The sequence below is a fragment of the Sus scrofa genome, chromosome 9, assembly GCF_054392235.1.
Source record: "Sus scrofa isolate SSC_HxYL_T2T_F1_AM1 chromosome 9, Sscrofa_HxYL_maternal_Yorkshire_Landrace_v2.0, whole genome shotgun sequence".
NCBI classification, from domain to species: Eukaryota; Metazoa; Chordata; class Mammalia; order Artiodactyla; family Suidae; genus Sus; species Sus scrofa.
This window is the reverse complement of record NC_139391.1, coordinates 33,383,312-33,397,292: the sequence shown is the minus strand read 5'-3', so window position 1 is coordinate 33,397,292 and position 13,981 is coordinate 33,383,312. Positions and strand designations below refer to the sequence as shown.

The 13,981-nt window shown below is 40.4% G+C and overlaps 1 protein-coding gene across 1 annotated transcript in view; it reads right to left on the bottom strand.

The window, feature by feature from the left end:
- LOC146399831 (uncharacterized) overlaps positions 1 to 13,981 on the bottom strand; it is a 250,265-nt gene that overhangs the window by 89,580 nt on the left and 146,704 nt on the right. The window contains exons 4-5 of the mRNA XM_084975876.1: positions 10,695 to 10,846; positions 9,154 to 9,364 (exon numbers count right to left, since the gene is read on the bottom strand). The gene's annotated coding sequence lies outside the window, so the exon portion shown is untranslated. The remainder of the gene's footprint in view (positions 1 to 9,153; positions 9,365 to 10,694; positions 10,847 to 13,981) is intronic.

Here is a 13,981-nt window from a genome sequence, read left to right as displayed (position 1 = left end):
CTGCAGCATATGGAGGTTCCTAGGCTAGGGATCCAATCAGAGCTGTAGCCACTGGCCTATACCGCAGCCACAGCAACACGAGATCCAAGCCGCATCTGTGACCTACACCACAGCTCATGGCAACGCTGGATCATTAACCCACTAAGTGAGGCCAGGGATCGAACCTACCACCTTATGGTTCCTAGTCGGATTCGTTTCTGCTACACCACGATGGGAACTCTTCATTGATCTTTTCTATTATTTTGTTTCTATTTCATTTATTTCTGCCGTGAGCTTTATGATTTCTTTCCTTCTACTCACTTTGGGTTTTGTCTGTTTTTCTTCCTCTATTTGATTTGTGTTTAATGTTAGATTGCTTATTAGATATTTTTCTGGTTTTCTGAGGTAGGCTTGTATTGCTATAAAACTCCCTCTTATACCTTCTTTTGCTGCATCCCATAGGATTTGGATTGTTGTGTCTTCACTGTCATTTGCTTTTAGGTGTTTTTTAATTTCCTCTTTGATTTCTTCAGTGATCCATTGGTTGTTTAGTAACATACTGTTTAGTTCCCGTGTTTGTGTTTTTTGCAATTTTTTTCTTGTCATTTAGTCTTATCACATTCTGGCTGGAAAAGATGCTTCAAATCACTTTTCCAAAATTTACCAGGACTTGATGTGTAGCCCAGAATGTGATCTATCCTAAAGAATGTTCCATATGCACCTGAGAAGAATGTGTATTCTTCTGCTTTGGGATGGAATATTCTATAAATATCTACTAAGTTCATCTGGTCTACTGCATCATTTAAGGTCTGTGTTTCCTTGTTGATTTTCTGTCTGGATGATCTGTCCACTGCTATAAGAGGGGTGTTAAAGTCCCCCACTATTATTGTTTTATTGCTGATTTCTCCTTTCATGGCTATTAACAGTTGCCTTATATATTGAGGCACTCCTATATTGGGTGTGAATATTCCCAACATATTTACAATTCTTACATCTTCTGGATTGGTCCTGTGATCAATGTCCTTCTTTATCTCTTATAACTGTCTTTATTTTAATGTCTATTTTGTTTGATATGAGTATTGCTACTCCAGCTTTCTTTTGATTTGCATTTGCATGTAATATCTTCTTCCATCCTCTCACTTTCAGTTTGTGTGTGTCCCTAAAACTGAAGTGGTTCTCTTGTAGACAGCATATATAGGTCTTGTTTTTGTATCCATTCATCCAGTCTATGTCTTTTGGCTGGAGCATTTAATTCATATTCACCTAAGGGAATTACTGGTATGTATGTTCTCATTTTGGTGTTTGTTTTGTCTTTGTTTTTGTTTGGTCTTTTTTCTTCCCTTTTCTTGTTCTCTTATGGTTTGATATGACTATCTTTAGTGTTGCTTTTTCTTATCTGTTTGCTTATCTGTTGAGGACTTTTAGTTATACAATATTGTTTTAAGTTGTTAGTGTTTTAATTGCAAATGTATCTCAAGGATCCTGCATTTGATCCTCCTCTTCTCATGATTGCTGGTTTGGGTATAATATTTGTGTGTGGATGATTTCCTACCTTTACTATATGTTTGCCTTTACAGGTGAGCCTTCTCATTTCTAGTTTTCATGTTTCTAGTTGTGGCTTTTTCTTTTACACCTAGAGAAGTTCCTTTAGTATTTGTTGTAAAGCTGGTTTAGTGGTGCTAAATTCTCTTCACTTTTGCTTGTCCATAATGCTTTTGATTTCTCCTACAAATCTGAAGGAGTGTCATGATAGGTAGAGTATTACAGTTGGAGGTTTTTTCCTTTCATCACTTTAAGTACATCATGTCACTCCCTTCTGACCTGCAGAATTTTGGCTGAAAAATCAGCTGGTAACCTTGGATGTTATTTGTTGCTTTTCCCTATTGCTTTCAATATTTTCTCTTTGTCTTTAATTTTGGTCAGTTTGATAAATATGTGTCTCAAGGTGTTCCTCTTTGGGTTTATTCTACATGGCATTCATTGTGCTTCCTGGATTTGAATGAGTGATTCCTTTCCCATGTTAGGAAAGTTTTTGGCTATTATCTCTTCAAATATTTCCTCTGGCCCTTTTTTTCTCTCCTCTTTTGGTGCACTTATAAATTGTTTCAGAGTTCTCTAAGACTGTCCTCATTTCTTTTTTCCTTTTATCCTATTCTGCATCAGTGATTTCCACTTCACTTATTCATTCTTCTGCCCCCTTTATCTATTATTGGTTCCTTCTAGTGAAGTTTTTATTTCAGTGAATGTATTTTGCATCTCTGCTTGTTTAATGTCTCAAACTTCTATTTCTTTGTTAAATGTTCCTTGTAATTTATTGATCTTTGCCTCCAGGTTTTTTTTTTCCATGATCTTGGATCATCCTTACTGTCATTACTCTAAAGTCTTTGTCATGAAAGTTTGCTTATCTCCAATTCACGTAACTGTTTTTCTAGGGTTTTATCTTGTTCCTTCATCTGGCTTATATTTCTTGTCTTTTCATTTTGTGTAGCTTTTTGTGAGTCTCCCTTTTTTGCAGGTTACAGTGGTGTAGTCTCTCTTGTTTCTGCTGTCTGCTCTCTTGTGAGTGAAGTCAACACAGGGGTTTGTTGAAGGTTTCCTTATGGGAGAGACTAGAGCCTACCCACTGCAAGGTGGAGCTGAGTCTTGTTCCTCTGGTGGGGCTGTCTCTGGGTATGATTAGAGGTGTCTGTGTGCCTAGGAGGAGTTTTGGCAGCCTGAGTGTGGATGGGTGGGGCTATGTTCCCACACTGTTTGTTGTTTGGTCTGGAGCTTCTCAGCTCTGATGGGTGGGGTCATATCTTTCCAAAATGGCAGCCTCCAGGGGAGCTCATACTGATGACTATTCTTGGGACCTCCACCTCCAGTGTTCTGCCCCCTCAGTGAGCCACATCCAACTCCTGCTTCCCCAGGAGACCCTCCAACACCCACAGGTAGGTCTAACTCACATTATCATGGAGTCCCTGCTTTTCCCTGGCACCCAGTGCACATGAATCCCCATGTGCACCTTCCAAGAGTGGCATCTCTGTTTACCACAGTCCTGTGGATCTCTTGCTTATAAGCCCTGCTGGCCTTCAAAATCAAATGCTCCAAGGGCTCCTCCTCCCAGTGCCAGACCCCCAGGCTGGGGAACCTGATATGGAATTTGGAATTCACTCCTGTGGGAAAGCCTCAGCAATAGTCATTTTCCAGTCTGTGTTACCCACCCGATGGATATGGTATTGTTTATATCACAAAAGCACCCCTCCTACTGTCTCAACGTGGCTTCTTCTTTGTCTTTGAGTGTGGGATATATTTTTTGGTAGTTTCTAGTCTATTTTGTTTACATTTGTTCAGCAGTTAGTAGCACCTTTGGTGTTTTCTTTAGAGAAAGTGAGCTTGAGTCCTTCTATAATGCCGTCCTGTCTCTCCCTAGCTCCCATTATTCTTTAAATATAAGCAGCAATGTTTAGAATATTCTTTAATTTTGGTTTGTCTAATATATGTACTTTTGGCTACACTATCACAGATACCATTGGGTTGCATGTTCTGTCTGTTTATACCATTACAGGTGACAGCAAATTTTTTCTTTAGTAATACATGTTTTTGTGGGATGATACTTTGTAACCATGTAAAAATCCCCTTCTTCCCCCCAATTCACCCACTATTTTTAGCATCCCTTGATGTTTTCTGCCTGAATCAATAATCACTTAGATGGTTTTCAAACAGTTATTTTCTAAAGTCATCATACTTTCCACAAATATTATTAGTTGGCTTTTTATTAGAAGGAAGAAGTTTCTCTTCTCTTCATTATCTGTTTGTTAATTTTAGTATACACTCATAGGTTCTTATTTTATTCAGTGGACTACAACCCATTGATCTCATTATGTATTTTGATGCTAAACATCTCAGATTAGGCCAGGGGGGTCCAACAAGGTAGTTGTGTCCTTTCGACATATCTCCATCATTATTTGAAAACTTCCATACTACCTGGCACCACCAGGTTCATATTTTAATTTCCCTCTCCAGTTTCAGAATCTGCCTTTTCTAAGAAGCCCTGGTCATTTTCAGTGGAAGTGGCATTTGAAAAGCAAAATCTGGCTACAAAGTGTGCATGCTGTAGTTGGTATATCACTGTTCCCAGGCCCTTTCAGTGAACACTGATAGAAAACACACACACACACACACACACACACACTTGCACATTTATCTCCATATTTATTTCTGTGCCATTGGGTTTACACCAATACTCTCATTTCCATTCTCTCAGGCCTCATTCATTATAGCTTCTCTTGTTTCTGTCCGTACTTGTCTTTTCCAATGGCAAGAAGCTTACCTCCTATTATCTTAGGGCTCTGGGTGTAGCCAATCTCTTGGCCCTGCCAGACTTGACTTCCCCCAAGCTAGCATCCCCATTTGACCTTATTCAATGGCTTTTTTATTTTAAAAAAGGAAGGAAGGAAGGGAAGGAGGAAGAGAGGGAGGGAAGAAGAAAGAAAAGAAAGAAGACAACCTATTTTTTAATGGGGGTGGTGGACAGATGAGCAAGAGCCGATTCAAGAGCTAGAGAAAGAGGCAACTGGATGACACACTTAAGGTTAAAGAGCCCTCAAGCCTGCATTATTTGTCTTCACAGGTGATCTCACCTGGTCTTGTCTCCACAGGTGATCTCACCTGGTCTTGTAGCCTTACTGTCACTGATAATGTCTCCCCAATTCATATCTCCAGTTTCAACCTTTCCCCAACTCCAGCTTTACATTCCACTGCCTTCCTGAAATCACACATAACAGGTCCAACACAGAACTCTTAAATTCCCTCCCTCCCAAGTTCACACCATATTTCTTATCTTGTTAAAAACAGTAACTGATATTCACTGAGTGTTTAGTATGCATATGGCACAAGCTCCAAGAGTTTCAAATACCCTAACATTTAATCCTTACAACATTTCTATAAGGGATGTTTTATTACCATCATTCATATTTTCCAAATAAGAAAAGCGAGGCACAGAGAATTTTGTGCTGCAGACACTGTCAGTGACCCACTCATATTTTGCTATAGGCAGTTCCTCTACCTTTCTGAGAGCATTTTCTGGTCAGAGGCACATACAGGTCTGGAAGCTCCTGAAAAGGAATGCCCTAGGAACAACCTTAACCAATTAAGACAAGAGTTACTGGATAAATAGCTCATATTTCTCCCCTTTTCTGATGACAGTTCTGAAGTAGGAACCACATAGGGTCTCAGAGGGTTCCCAGTCAGGCTGAGCCCCAAATGCCCACAGTGGCAACCTCCTCATTAATTCCTTCCTGGGAAATGACACAGAAGCCCTTCTTGGGTCTTCTGGGCATCATTGCACCTAAAACATCATTTCAGTCTGCTTTCACAGAAGACATGAAGTAAACTGCCCAAAGTCACTTAGGTACTTAGTGACAGAATTAGGACTTGAACCCAGACGGACTACCTCAAACTAATGTTCAAAATCACCATGCTTTGCTGCATTCCCTCACCATTTGCTCAAACATAACAAGATTCATTCTTGATTCCTCTGCATGCACACCAGATCCATGCCATCAGCAAGCCCCAAAAGCTTTCTCTCTATGTATCCCAGATCTGACAAGCTCTTCCCACCTTTTCCCAGCAGTGGCCCTGGAAGGTAAGCTTATATTAGAATCTTCTGTCACTTTTTTAGAAAAGATTTGTGGGCCCTCATCCTCAGAGTTTCTGATTCAGTAGTTCTTGATGGGGCCCAGAATTAACAAATCTCCAAATGATGCCGATGCTGCTGGTTCAGGAGCCATACTTTGAGAATTCCTGTCTAACCACCATCACCTCTTGCCCAGACACCAAGAAGCCCAGCTGGTCTCCCTGCTCACATTCACATCTCCAGAGCAGCCAGTCACCCTTTCAGACACCTTAGATGCTCTGTGGTCCAACTGCTCAAACCTTCCACGTGGCTACCCATCACATGGAGAGTCCAATGCAGGAATCCAAGGCCAGCCAAGATTCACCCTGACCCTTCTAACCTACTGCCCTCACTCACTCTAATCTAGCCTCCTCCTTGCTCCTGGCTCTGCCACAGACACACAAGGCTTCTTTTGGAAGCTACTGTTCCCCAGAGGGCAGACCTGGAATATTTTCACCCCTAAACACTGATGAGACTCACTTTCTCATGACATTTAAAGCTCTGCTCAAATGCCACCTTGTCTTCTGCATCCGCTGCACCCAGATCAGTGCCTAGGCACACATAGAGGATACTCAAGAAACACTTTAGAACATACATACGGGAAAATTGAGGAGGAGGAAGTGGTATAAGTGTGGTAGGAGTGTGGGTGAATCAATTTTACATGTAGACAAAACTCAAGAAAAATGGAGACTTCAAAAGAAACTACTGGACAAACTATCAACTTCTAGAAATTACTGATTCATTCACTGAAATAGCTCTGTAATTTAGAGAATTGACTCACTAAAAGAGTTGGGCAAGTGGAATGCTTTCTCATGAGACTTTTGACATCCCACCCCTTACACAGCCGCTGTAAACACATTTACTATCCAACCTCAAAAGTTCACATCAGCGATCACTGCATTTCAGGCCTGGGATCCCACAACAATAAACAAATTGCTAACTGTACTGACATGCTTGGCTCTCATGGTACATGATCTAAGATAACACAACTGTCAGCCCTCCGACCCACGTCTCCTATACCCCACCCCCTCGGTTACCCGCTGGTCTCCATCCTCATTCCCTCCATTCCACTCCATGCACTTGCTCCTTTCAGAGCAGTCTGTCTGTAAATGCAGACCCAATCATGTCACTCCTGGGAAAGAAAGGCTCCAGTGGTTTCTATCCCAAACCCTTAATGTCTAGCTGCCTTAGCCTGGCACACAAGGCTCCCATGACGTTGCCCAGTCCATCCCTCTCCATGCCCTTTAAATAAACCCAGCAAGCCCTCAAAGCCCTGGCTGCTACTGGGGCTGCTCCAGACTTGTTCTGGGCATTCTGCTCACCTTCTGCCTTCTTTGTTTTGCCACCATATCCCAGCTCTGTGCCCTGGAACCTCACTTCAGTCCTGCCCTTGGACCTCAGCTTGGGACAGAACTTGCACTCCTGGCTTTCATTGTTGCCCATGGGTCACCCGGTAAATGATTCCTGGCTTCTGCCTTGCTGTTTCAGTCATCAGAACTGAGGGCGAGAGGTATCCTCTGCTTCCCTTTCCTGCCCCATCTCCTGGTGCTGCCCCCAAATAGACCCATGCATAGAAAGACCTTCAATTTCCTAAGAATGGATACTCTCACCCCAGAATAGCTGGAATCTGCACTCCCCTTGCCCAGTCCTTCACACCTCATCCGTCTTGCTGGTGAACTACCTTCTGTGCCCATCAGCACTCAGCTAAAACTCCACTCCATGGAAAGCCTACCCTGACCCCTCCTTTCCTCCATCCCACTGCCATTCTCAACAGCCCAGGCAGAAAGAGGCTTGCCCTCTTCTGCCCTCATCTGGACTTTGAAACACGTCTATTATTCCACTAGTTACACTGTGGGGTATTTTGAGTTTACATCTGAGTCTATCCTTGGAGACTCTGAGACCATGGTAAGTAGGAATAGGTTTTTATTTATCTTTTGTACCTCAGCACTAAGCCCATTACCAGCACATAGGCTAAAGGCAAGAGTTTTTGAATGAGAAATAAATGAAGAATGGGCAAAAAAAAGAAATGAATAAGTAAAATATGCCACTGATTTCATCATACAGAGTTTCTCAAATACAAACTTAAAGCGTATGTGGATATAATCTTTCCAAATTTCACTATTTGTGTGAGTGTGTGTGTGTGTGTGTGTGTGTGTGTGTGTGTGTGTGGTGCAAATGTCATACATTTTTAAGTATAGTTGGTGTACATTACTATATAAGTATAGGTGTACGATATACTGATTCACAGTTTTTAAAGGCTATACTCCATTTATAGTTGTTATAAAATATTGGCCATATTCCCTGTGTAGCTTGTAGCTTATTTTATACATAATAGTTGGTACCTCTTAGTCCCCTCCCCTACATGTCTCTCTCTGCTTCCCTCTTCCCACTGATAACCACTAGTTTGTTCTCTATAGCTCAAAATTTCACTGTCTTTTTTAACGTATGGTAGCATTAGAAGATTTACAAGGTATAAGGTCTTACCACCTAGCACTATTGTTGTCATTTCCCCAGGTTTCCTTCCAACTTTTTAGCCTTCATCTGAACACCTTTCTTTAGGAGACAGAAACAAACTTGTCTAATTTCGTGTTTTCCTCGTTTGGTTAAAATTGTTCTTTTAGTATTTTATGCACTGTTATTTCCTTTGCAATGACTAAATTATAGAACATTACATTTTCATAGCTTGTGTAACTTCTTCTTTTTTTTTTTGCTTTTTGCTTTTTAGGGGTGCATATGTGGCATATGGAAGTTCCCAAGCTAGGAGTCTAATCGGAGCCATAGCTGCTGGCCTACGCCACAGCCACAGCAACGCAGGATCCCAGCCACATCTGCGACCTACACCACAGCTCATGTCAATGCCAGATCATTAACCCACTGAGTGGGGCCAGGGATGGAACCTGCGTCCTCATGGATACTAGTCAAGTTTGTTTCCACTGAGTCACAACAGGAACTCCCACTTCTTCGTTATTTTTAGACATTTAGGTTGTTCCCAAGTTTTTGCTCTCAGAATGAAGATGAAATAAACACTTTTTCCTTTTATTCTTTTAAGTTATATTCTCATCACAAATTCTTAGGAATATTGTATGTCCAAAAAAAGTATGAACCCTTTTATGATTCTTGGTATACAGTGCTTTTTAGAAGGATTCTACCAATTTGCAATGTAAGGCACTATTTTTGGTCACAGAATTCAGTCCATTTCTAACTAGGATCCTACTCCAAGTTCTCAATCTTATTAGAGGAGTAAAATTTGCACTCCTGAAGTGTCAAAACAGTCTCACATCTCTGCACTTCCAGTACCTGACAAATGATTGATCTTCAATAAATATTTACTGAATATATGAATGAGTGTAAATATTCTCATATATACACTATATACATATATACACACTATATATACATACACATACATATATGTGTATATATTCTCATATGTGTATATTATCATATACAGACACATACTATACATATATATAAGTATATATATATGTATATATTCATATATTTTTATATATACACACCTTGTTTTTCTCTCCTCTCCTCTCCTTCTCTCTTCTGTTCTTGGTGACAATAAGCAAGTCAGCTTCTGGGCAGGAGGTTTCCAGTACCTCTCTGAGCTTCTCATTTTCACAAGTGATATCATATCATTTGCTCACTTTCTGTGTGGAGTTCTGAGGGTAGTCTTTGGTTTAAAGACCAAAACAACAGAATCTTCCGTCAAAGGCTCTAAAGCTGAGGGAGTGAGACAAAGACAATCAGAAATAAGAGTCTAGCCACAGTGGCCTTGACTGTTCAGCTATAACATTGACCAGTGGTAAGAAGCAAGGGCCCCAGAAAGAGATCACTCCTTGGTTTCTACTGCATTAGGTCCCTCTGTTTCTCCCACCCTAATGCTCCAGCCTTCCTGGCAGTTTCCTGAACTACTTGGTATCCTTTTTTAAAAAAAAATGCTTTCTCTTAAATTATCCGGAACTGGTTCTCATAGCTTGAAACTTAATAACTGATTGGTAATACATCTAGAAAGTGACCAAGTCAGTATTTAATTCTAGGTCTGTCTAAATACCAAGCCCTTTATTTAAGTAAGTCAAATGGGTAATCAGTAATTTATTCAACCATTATTCATCAATCCAAACACACACAGAAGGCACCATCACAGAAACCTAAATAGTGAGGATTTACTAAAATCCCTAAGGAAATGAATTTAGGAAGGATCTAGAAAGAAGCAGTTCTTTGCAGTGAATTTGATTCTATAGTTTAAAACACTCATCCCCTACGTTATTAGTACATGGAAACTTGAGTTCCCTATAAAGTTTCTATGAAGTCTGAAGAACCCCAAAACATCAACACTGCCCAGAGGCTACCAACCTCCTGTCTCATGTATATTATTTTCAACAACTAATTTCTCTACAGATACTATGCTTTCCACATTTTTCTCTCATTTCATTCCCTTTTAGTCACTGACATGCTTCAATATGATCTTTTTATTTTTATTATTTTTATTTGTTTAATGGCCACACCCACAGCATATGGAAGTTCACAGGCCATGGACTGAATCTGAGCCACAGCTGCAGCAATGCCAGATCCTTTAACCCACTGTGCTGAGCCAGGGATGGAGTGGATGGAACCCACACCTCTGCAGTCACCCAAGCTGCTACAGTCAAACTCTTAACCCACTGCACCACAGCAAGAACGCCCTGATGTGATCTTTTTAGATTGGAATGATTTGGATTTAATCTAGATTTGCTATAAGAATGATAGAGAGAAAGCAAACTTTTGCTTGCCTACGAAGAAAGAAAATCAGGATGAGAAGACACCTAGTGAGAATTTATCAGCTTGAGTTTGTCATTCTCTTTGGAAGGCTCAAGGGTATCACCTATCCTTGGCCTTGAGGTAACACCTATTCAAGCTAATGTGTAAATGACTTGTAAAAAAATGACTCATTACTCCTCTTCAGTGTTTGCACTTAATAATCAAAGTGTCATACTTGGGATTACTGGGATTGATTGAGTCCAGTGGGTACTGAAATCTTCTAGAAATATCTATAGCATGAGCAGTTATTTACCTTCCAAAAATGGGATTTAGCCCACTCTTTAGAGTTCAAGAAGTGAGAGTATTTTCCCTCTACTGGCTGCAGAGTTTCTTGCTCTTATTCCTCCAGTCCAACATACCTCCCATGTCTGCTTTGGGGCCACCACGATGAATTGGAACAGTGATCTGGGGAGAAAACAGGGGAATGAGATGATCAAATTGAGGGAAATTTTAAGGACTCATTCTTTGTTCTTCAATTTTGGCAGCTGCTATGAAAGTGGAGTAGTAGCTTGTAGAGGACAGGAGACCATATAAATGCAAATTTTGAAGGATTATATTATAATAGCCTTTCCTTTCTTCAGACCAAAAGGTGACAATAGGTGTATGTTTACACATTCATTCATTTTTTTCATTTTTTAAAGTTTTATTGAAGTCTAGTTGATTTACAATGTTTCATTAATTTCTACTATACAACAAAGTGATTCAGTAATATGTATAGACATATCTATTCTTTTTCAGATTCTTTTCCCATCTAGGTTATCACAGAATATTGGGTAGAGTTCCCTGTGTTATACAACAGGTCCCCAATGTCCATCTGTTCCATATACCATAATGTACATATACCAGTCCCAAACCCCCAATCCATCCCTCCCCCTACCTGTCCCTTTGGTAACGTTAAGTTTGGTTTCTGTATCTTAACCGTAAGTCTGTTTCTGTTTTATAAATTAGTTCATTTGTATCATTTTTTTTAGATTCCGCATATGACGTCATATGATGTTTGTCTTTCTCTGACTTAACTTAGTACGATAATCTTTAGATCTATCCATGTTGCTGCAAATGGCATTATTTCTTTTTTATTGCTGAGCAATATTCCATTGTATATATGTATCACATCTTCTTTATTCATTCCTCTGTCGATGGACATTTTCCATGTCTTGGCTATTGCACAAACTTAAGTGACCTTTGTATCATTCACTCTTCAAGAAACTTATAATTTAGTATATTGAATTAGTCTATTATATCTGTGGGTTTTTTTCTTTTTTTCTTCTGAGGATCATGCTTTGTGTGTACCTGGGGTCATTCACTAGGCCCCATACATAGCCTGTAACTCCAACTGTTTTCTCTTCATTTAGGAAAGTATATCAGCAAGCAATAGAGCAAGAGCGAGAGAGGGAGAGATCACTAAAGGAATAACCTTGAATCTAGTCTAAGTGTGAAAGTAAGACATTCACATATTTTTATCACCTAACAAATATTAGGATTAAATTATTTTCAACAGATTTCACCAGTGATTTTAAACACCAGGAATGTCACCACTGAAACACACTGCTGTAGATGGCAAGGGCAGTACTGAATACTTTCTGTGACCAGGATGTTCTTTGCTCTTCATGTACTTTTCATTTCATCCCATACGTCGTAACTACTCCAATGGTTTTCCTACTTCAGCATGTATCAGAATTACCTGGAAGGCTTGTTGAAATGCAGTTTTCTAGACCCCACTCCCAGAGTCCCTCAGAATCTGCGCTTCCAACAAGTTCCCCTGTAAGAATAATGCTGCTGGTCTAAGAACTATATTTTGAGACTCATTGATTGAGTCACCTACTCATCCTTTCAAAAAATATTAATTAAAAGCCTACCTGGTGGAGTTCCTGTTGTGGCGCAGTGGTTAACAAATTCGACTAGGAACCATGAGGTTGCGGGTTCGATCCCTGGCCTTGCTCAGTGGGTTAAGGATCTGGAGTTGCCATGAGCTGTGGTGTAGGTTGCAGACACGGCTCAGATCCCGCATTGCTGTGGCTGTGGTGTAGGCTGATGGCTACAGCTCCGATGAGACCCCTAGCCTGGAAACCTCCATATGCCGCGGGAGCGGCCCTAGAAAAGGCAAAAAGACCAAAAAAAAAAAAAAAAAAAAAAAAAAAGCCTACCTGGGCACTCCGGCCCTGGCTCAGTGGTAATGAATCCAACTAGTATCCATGAGGATGTGGGTTCAATCCCTGGCCTTGCTCAGTGGATTAAGGATCTGGTGTTGCCATGAACTGTGGTGTAGGTCACAGACATGGTTCAGATCCCGTGTTGCTGTAGCTGTGGAGTAGGCCGGCAACTACAAATCCTATTCAACTCCTAGCCTGGGAATTTCCACATGCCATGGGTTCAGCCCCAAAAAGATTAAAAAAAAAAAAAAAAGTCTACCTAGTGCCCAGTATCAAAGTAAAAGATAAATTGAACATTATTTTGTAAGAGCTGAGGTGGACTGAGCACTCTGATGAGGGCTTTGTTATGACCTGATTTACTCCGTTATGAAAATTCTTCAAAGCAGGTATCATTTTCCCTATTTTTCGGGCAAAAATATCACAGCTGCAAGAGATTAAATAACCTACACAAAGTCATATGGACAAGTGTCAGAACTAGGACCCGAGCCCAGGTCTAGGGGATGCAAGCGATGCCTGCAGAACCATGCTACATGCTATGCTACTTCTATAATGTGAGGAGCTTTACACACAGTGCTACCGTCAGTCTTTTGCAGACTGGAAAAAACAATAACAAAACTAATGTTCAGAGAGGTTACATAACTTTCCCAAAGCCACACAGCTAGGAAGTATCTTAAAACGAATTTTAATCTGTTCGTCTGATGCCAAAATGCTTTTTGCACCATACGACATCACTTCTCTGTGCTATGTCTAAATCAAGGCCCATCTAAATCAGAGCCAGGAACAGGAGTAGGACTCAAGTTAATCAGCAGGAACAGAGAATGGCAGCTTCTGTCCAATGTTTCAGTTACCAAAGAACATCTCTCTTGCGTTAACTTATTCAAAAGTTTTTCTAATAGTTATCAGGGCACTTTCCACCCTAAGTCAGCACAGTATAATGTAATGTTTCCTTGATGAGTCAGGATCTTACGTGTCCCAGAACCACCATTATAAAAAGCATTCATTCCTGAGAAATATAGAAGTGGATGCAGAAGATACAGGCGATTGGATTGAATGTGTGGGGAGCTCAGAATTACGAAGGACAAATTAAAGTATATCCTGCTCATTTACCTTTTCTGTGAGCAGAATGTAAAACATCCCAAACTGAGATTCATCAAATGTTTCAGTGGAGCTGGGCCCAAATTAATCAAGTCTACTCCAATTTGTGCTAGGTAGCTGACAAACTGCATTAAAAGTGACTGTTTTTCTCTTTCTATGACTTGGTAAATCGCAAAGAATGAAGCTTTCCCTGACTCCTGTGTACTGTTGTATTACCCCGTCATCAGGGAAGAAAGGAGCTATGTAATTACCTTTTGAGACATGAATCATCCTTGCTCTGAGGGCCCAGACCTGT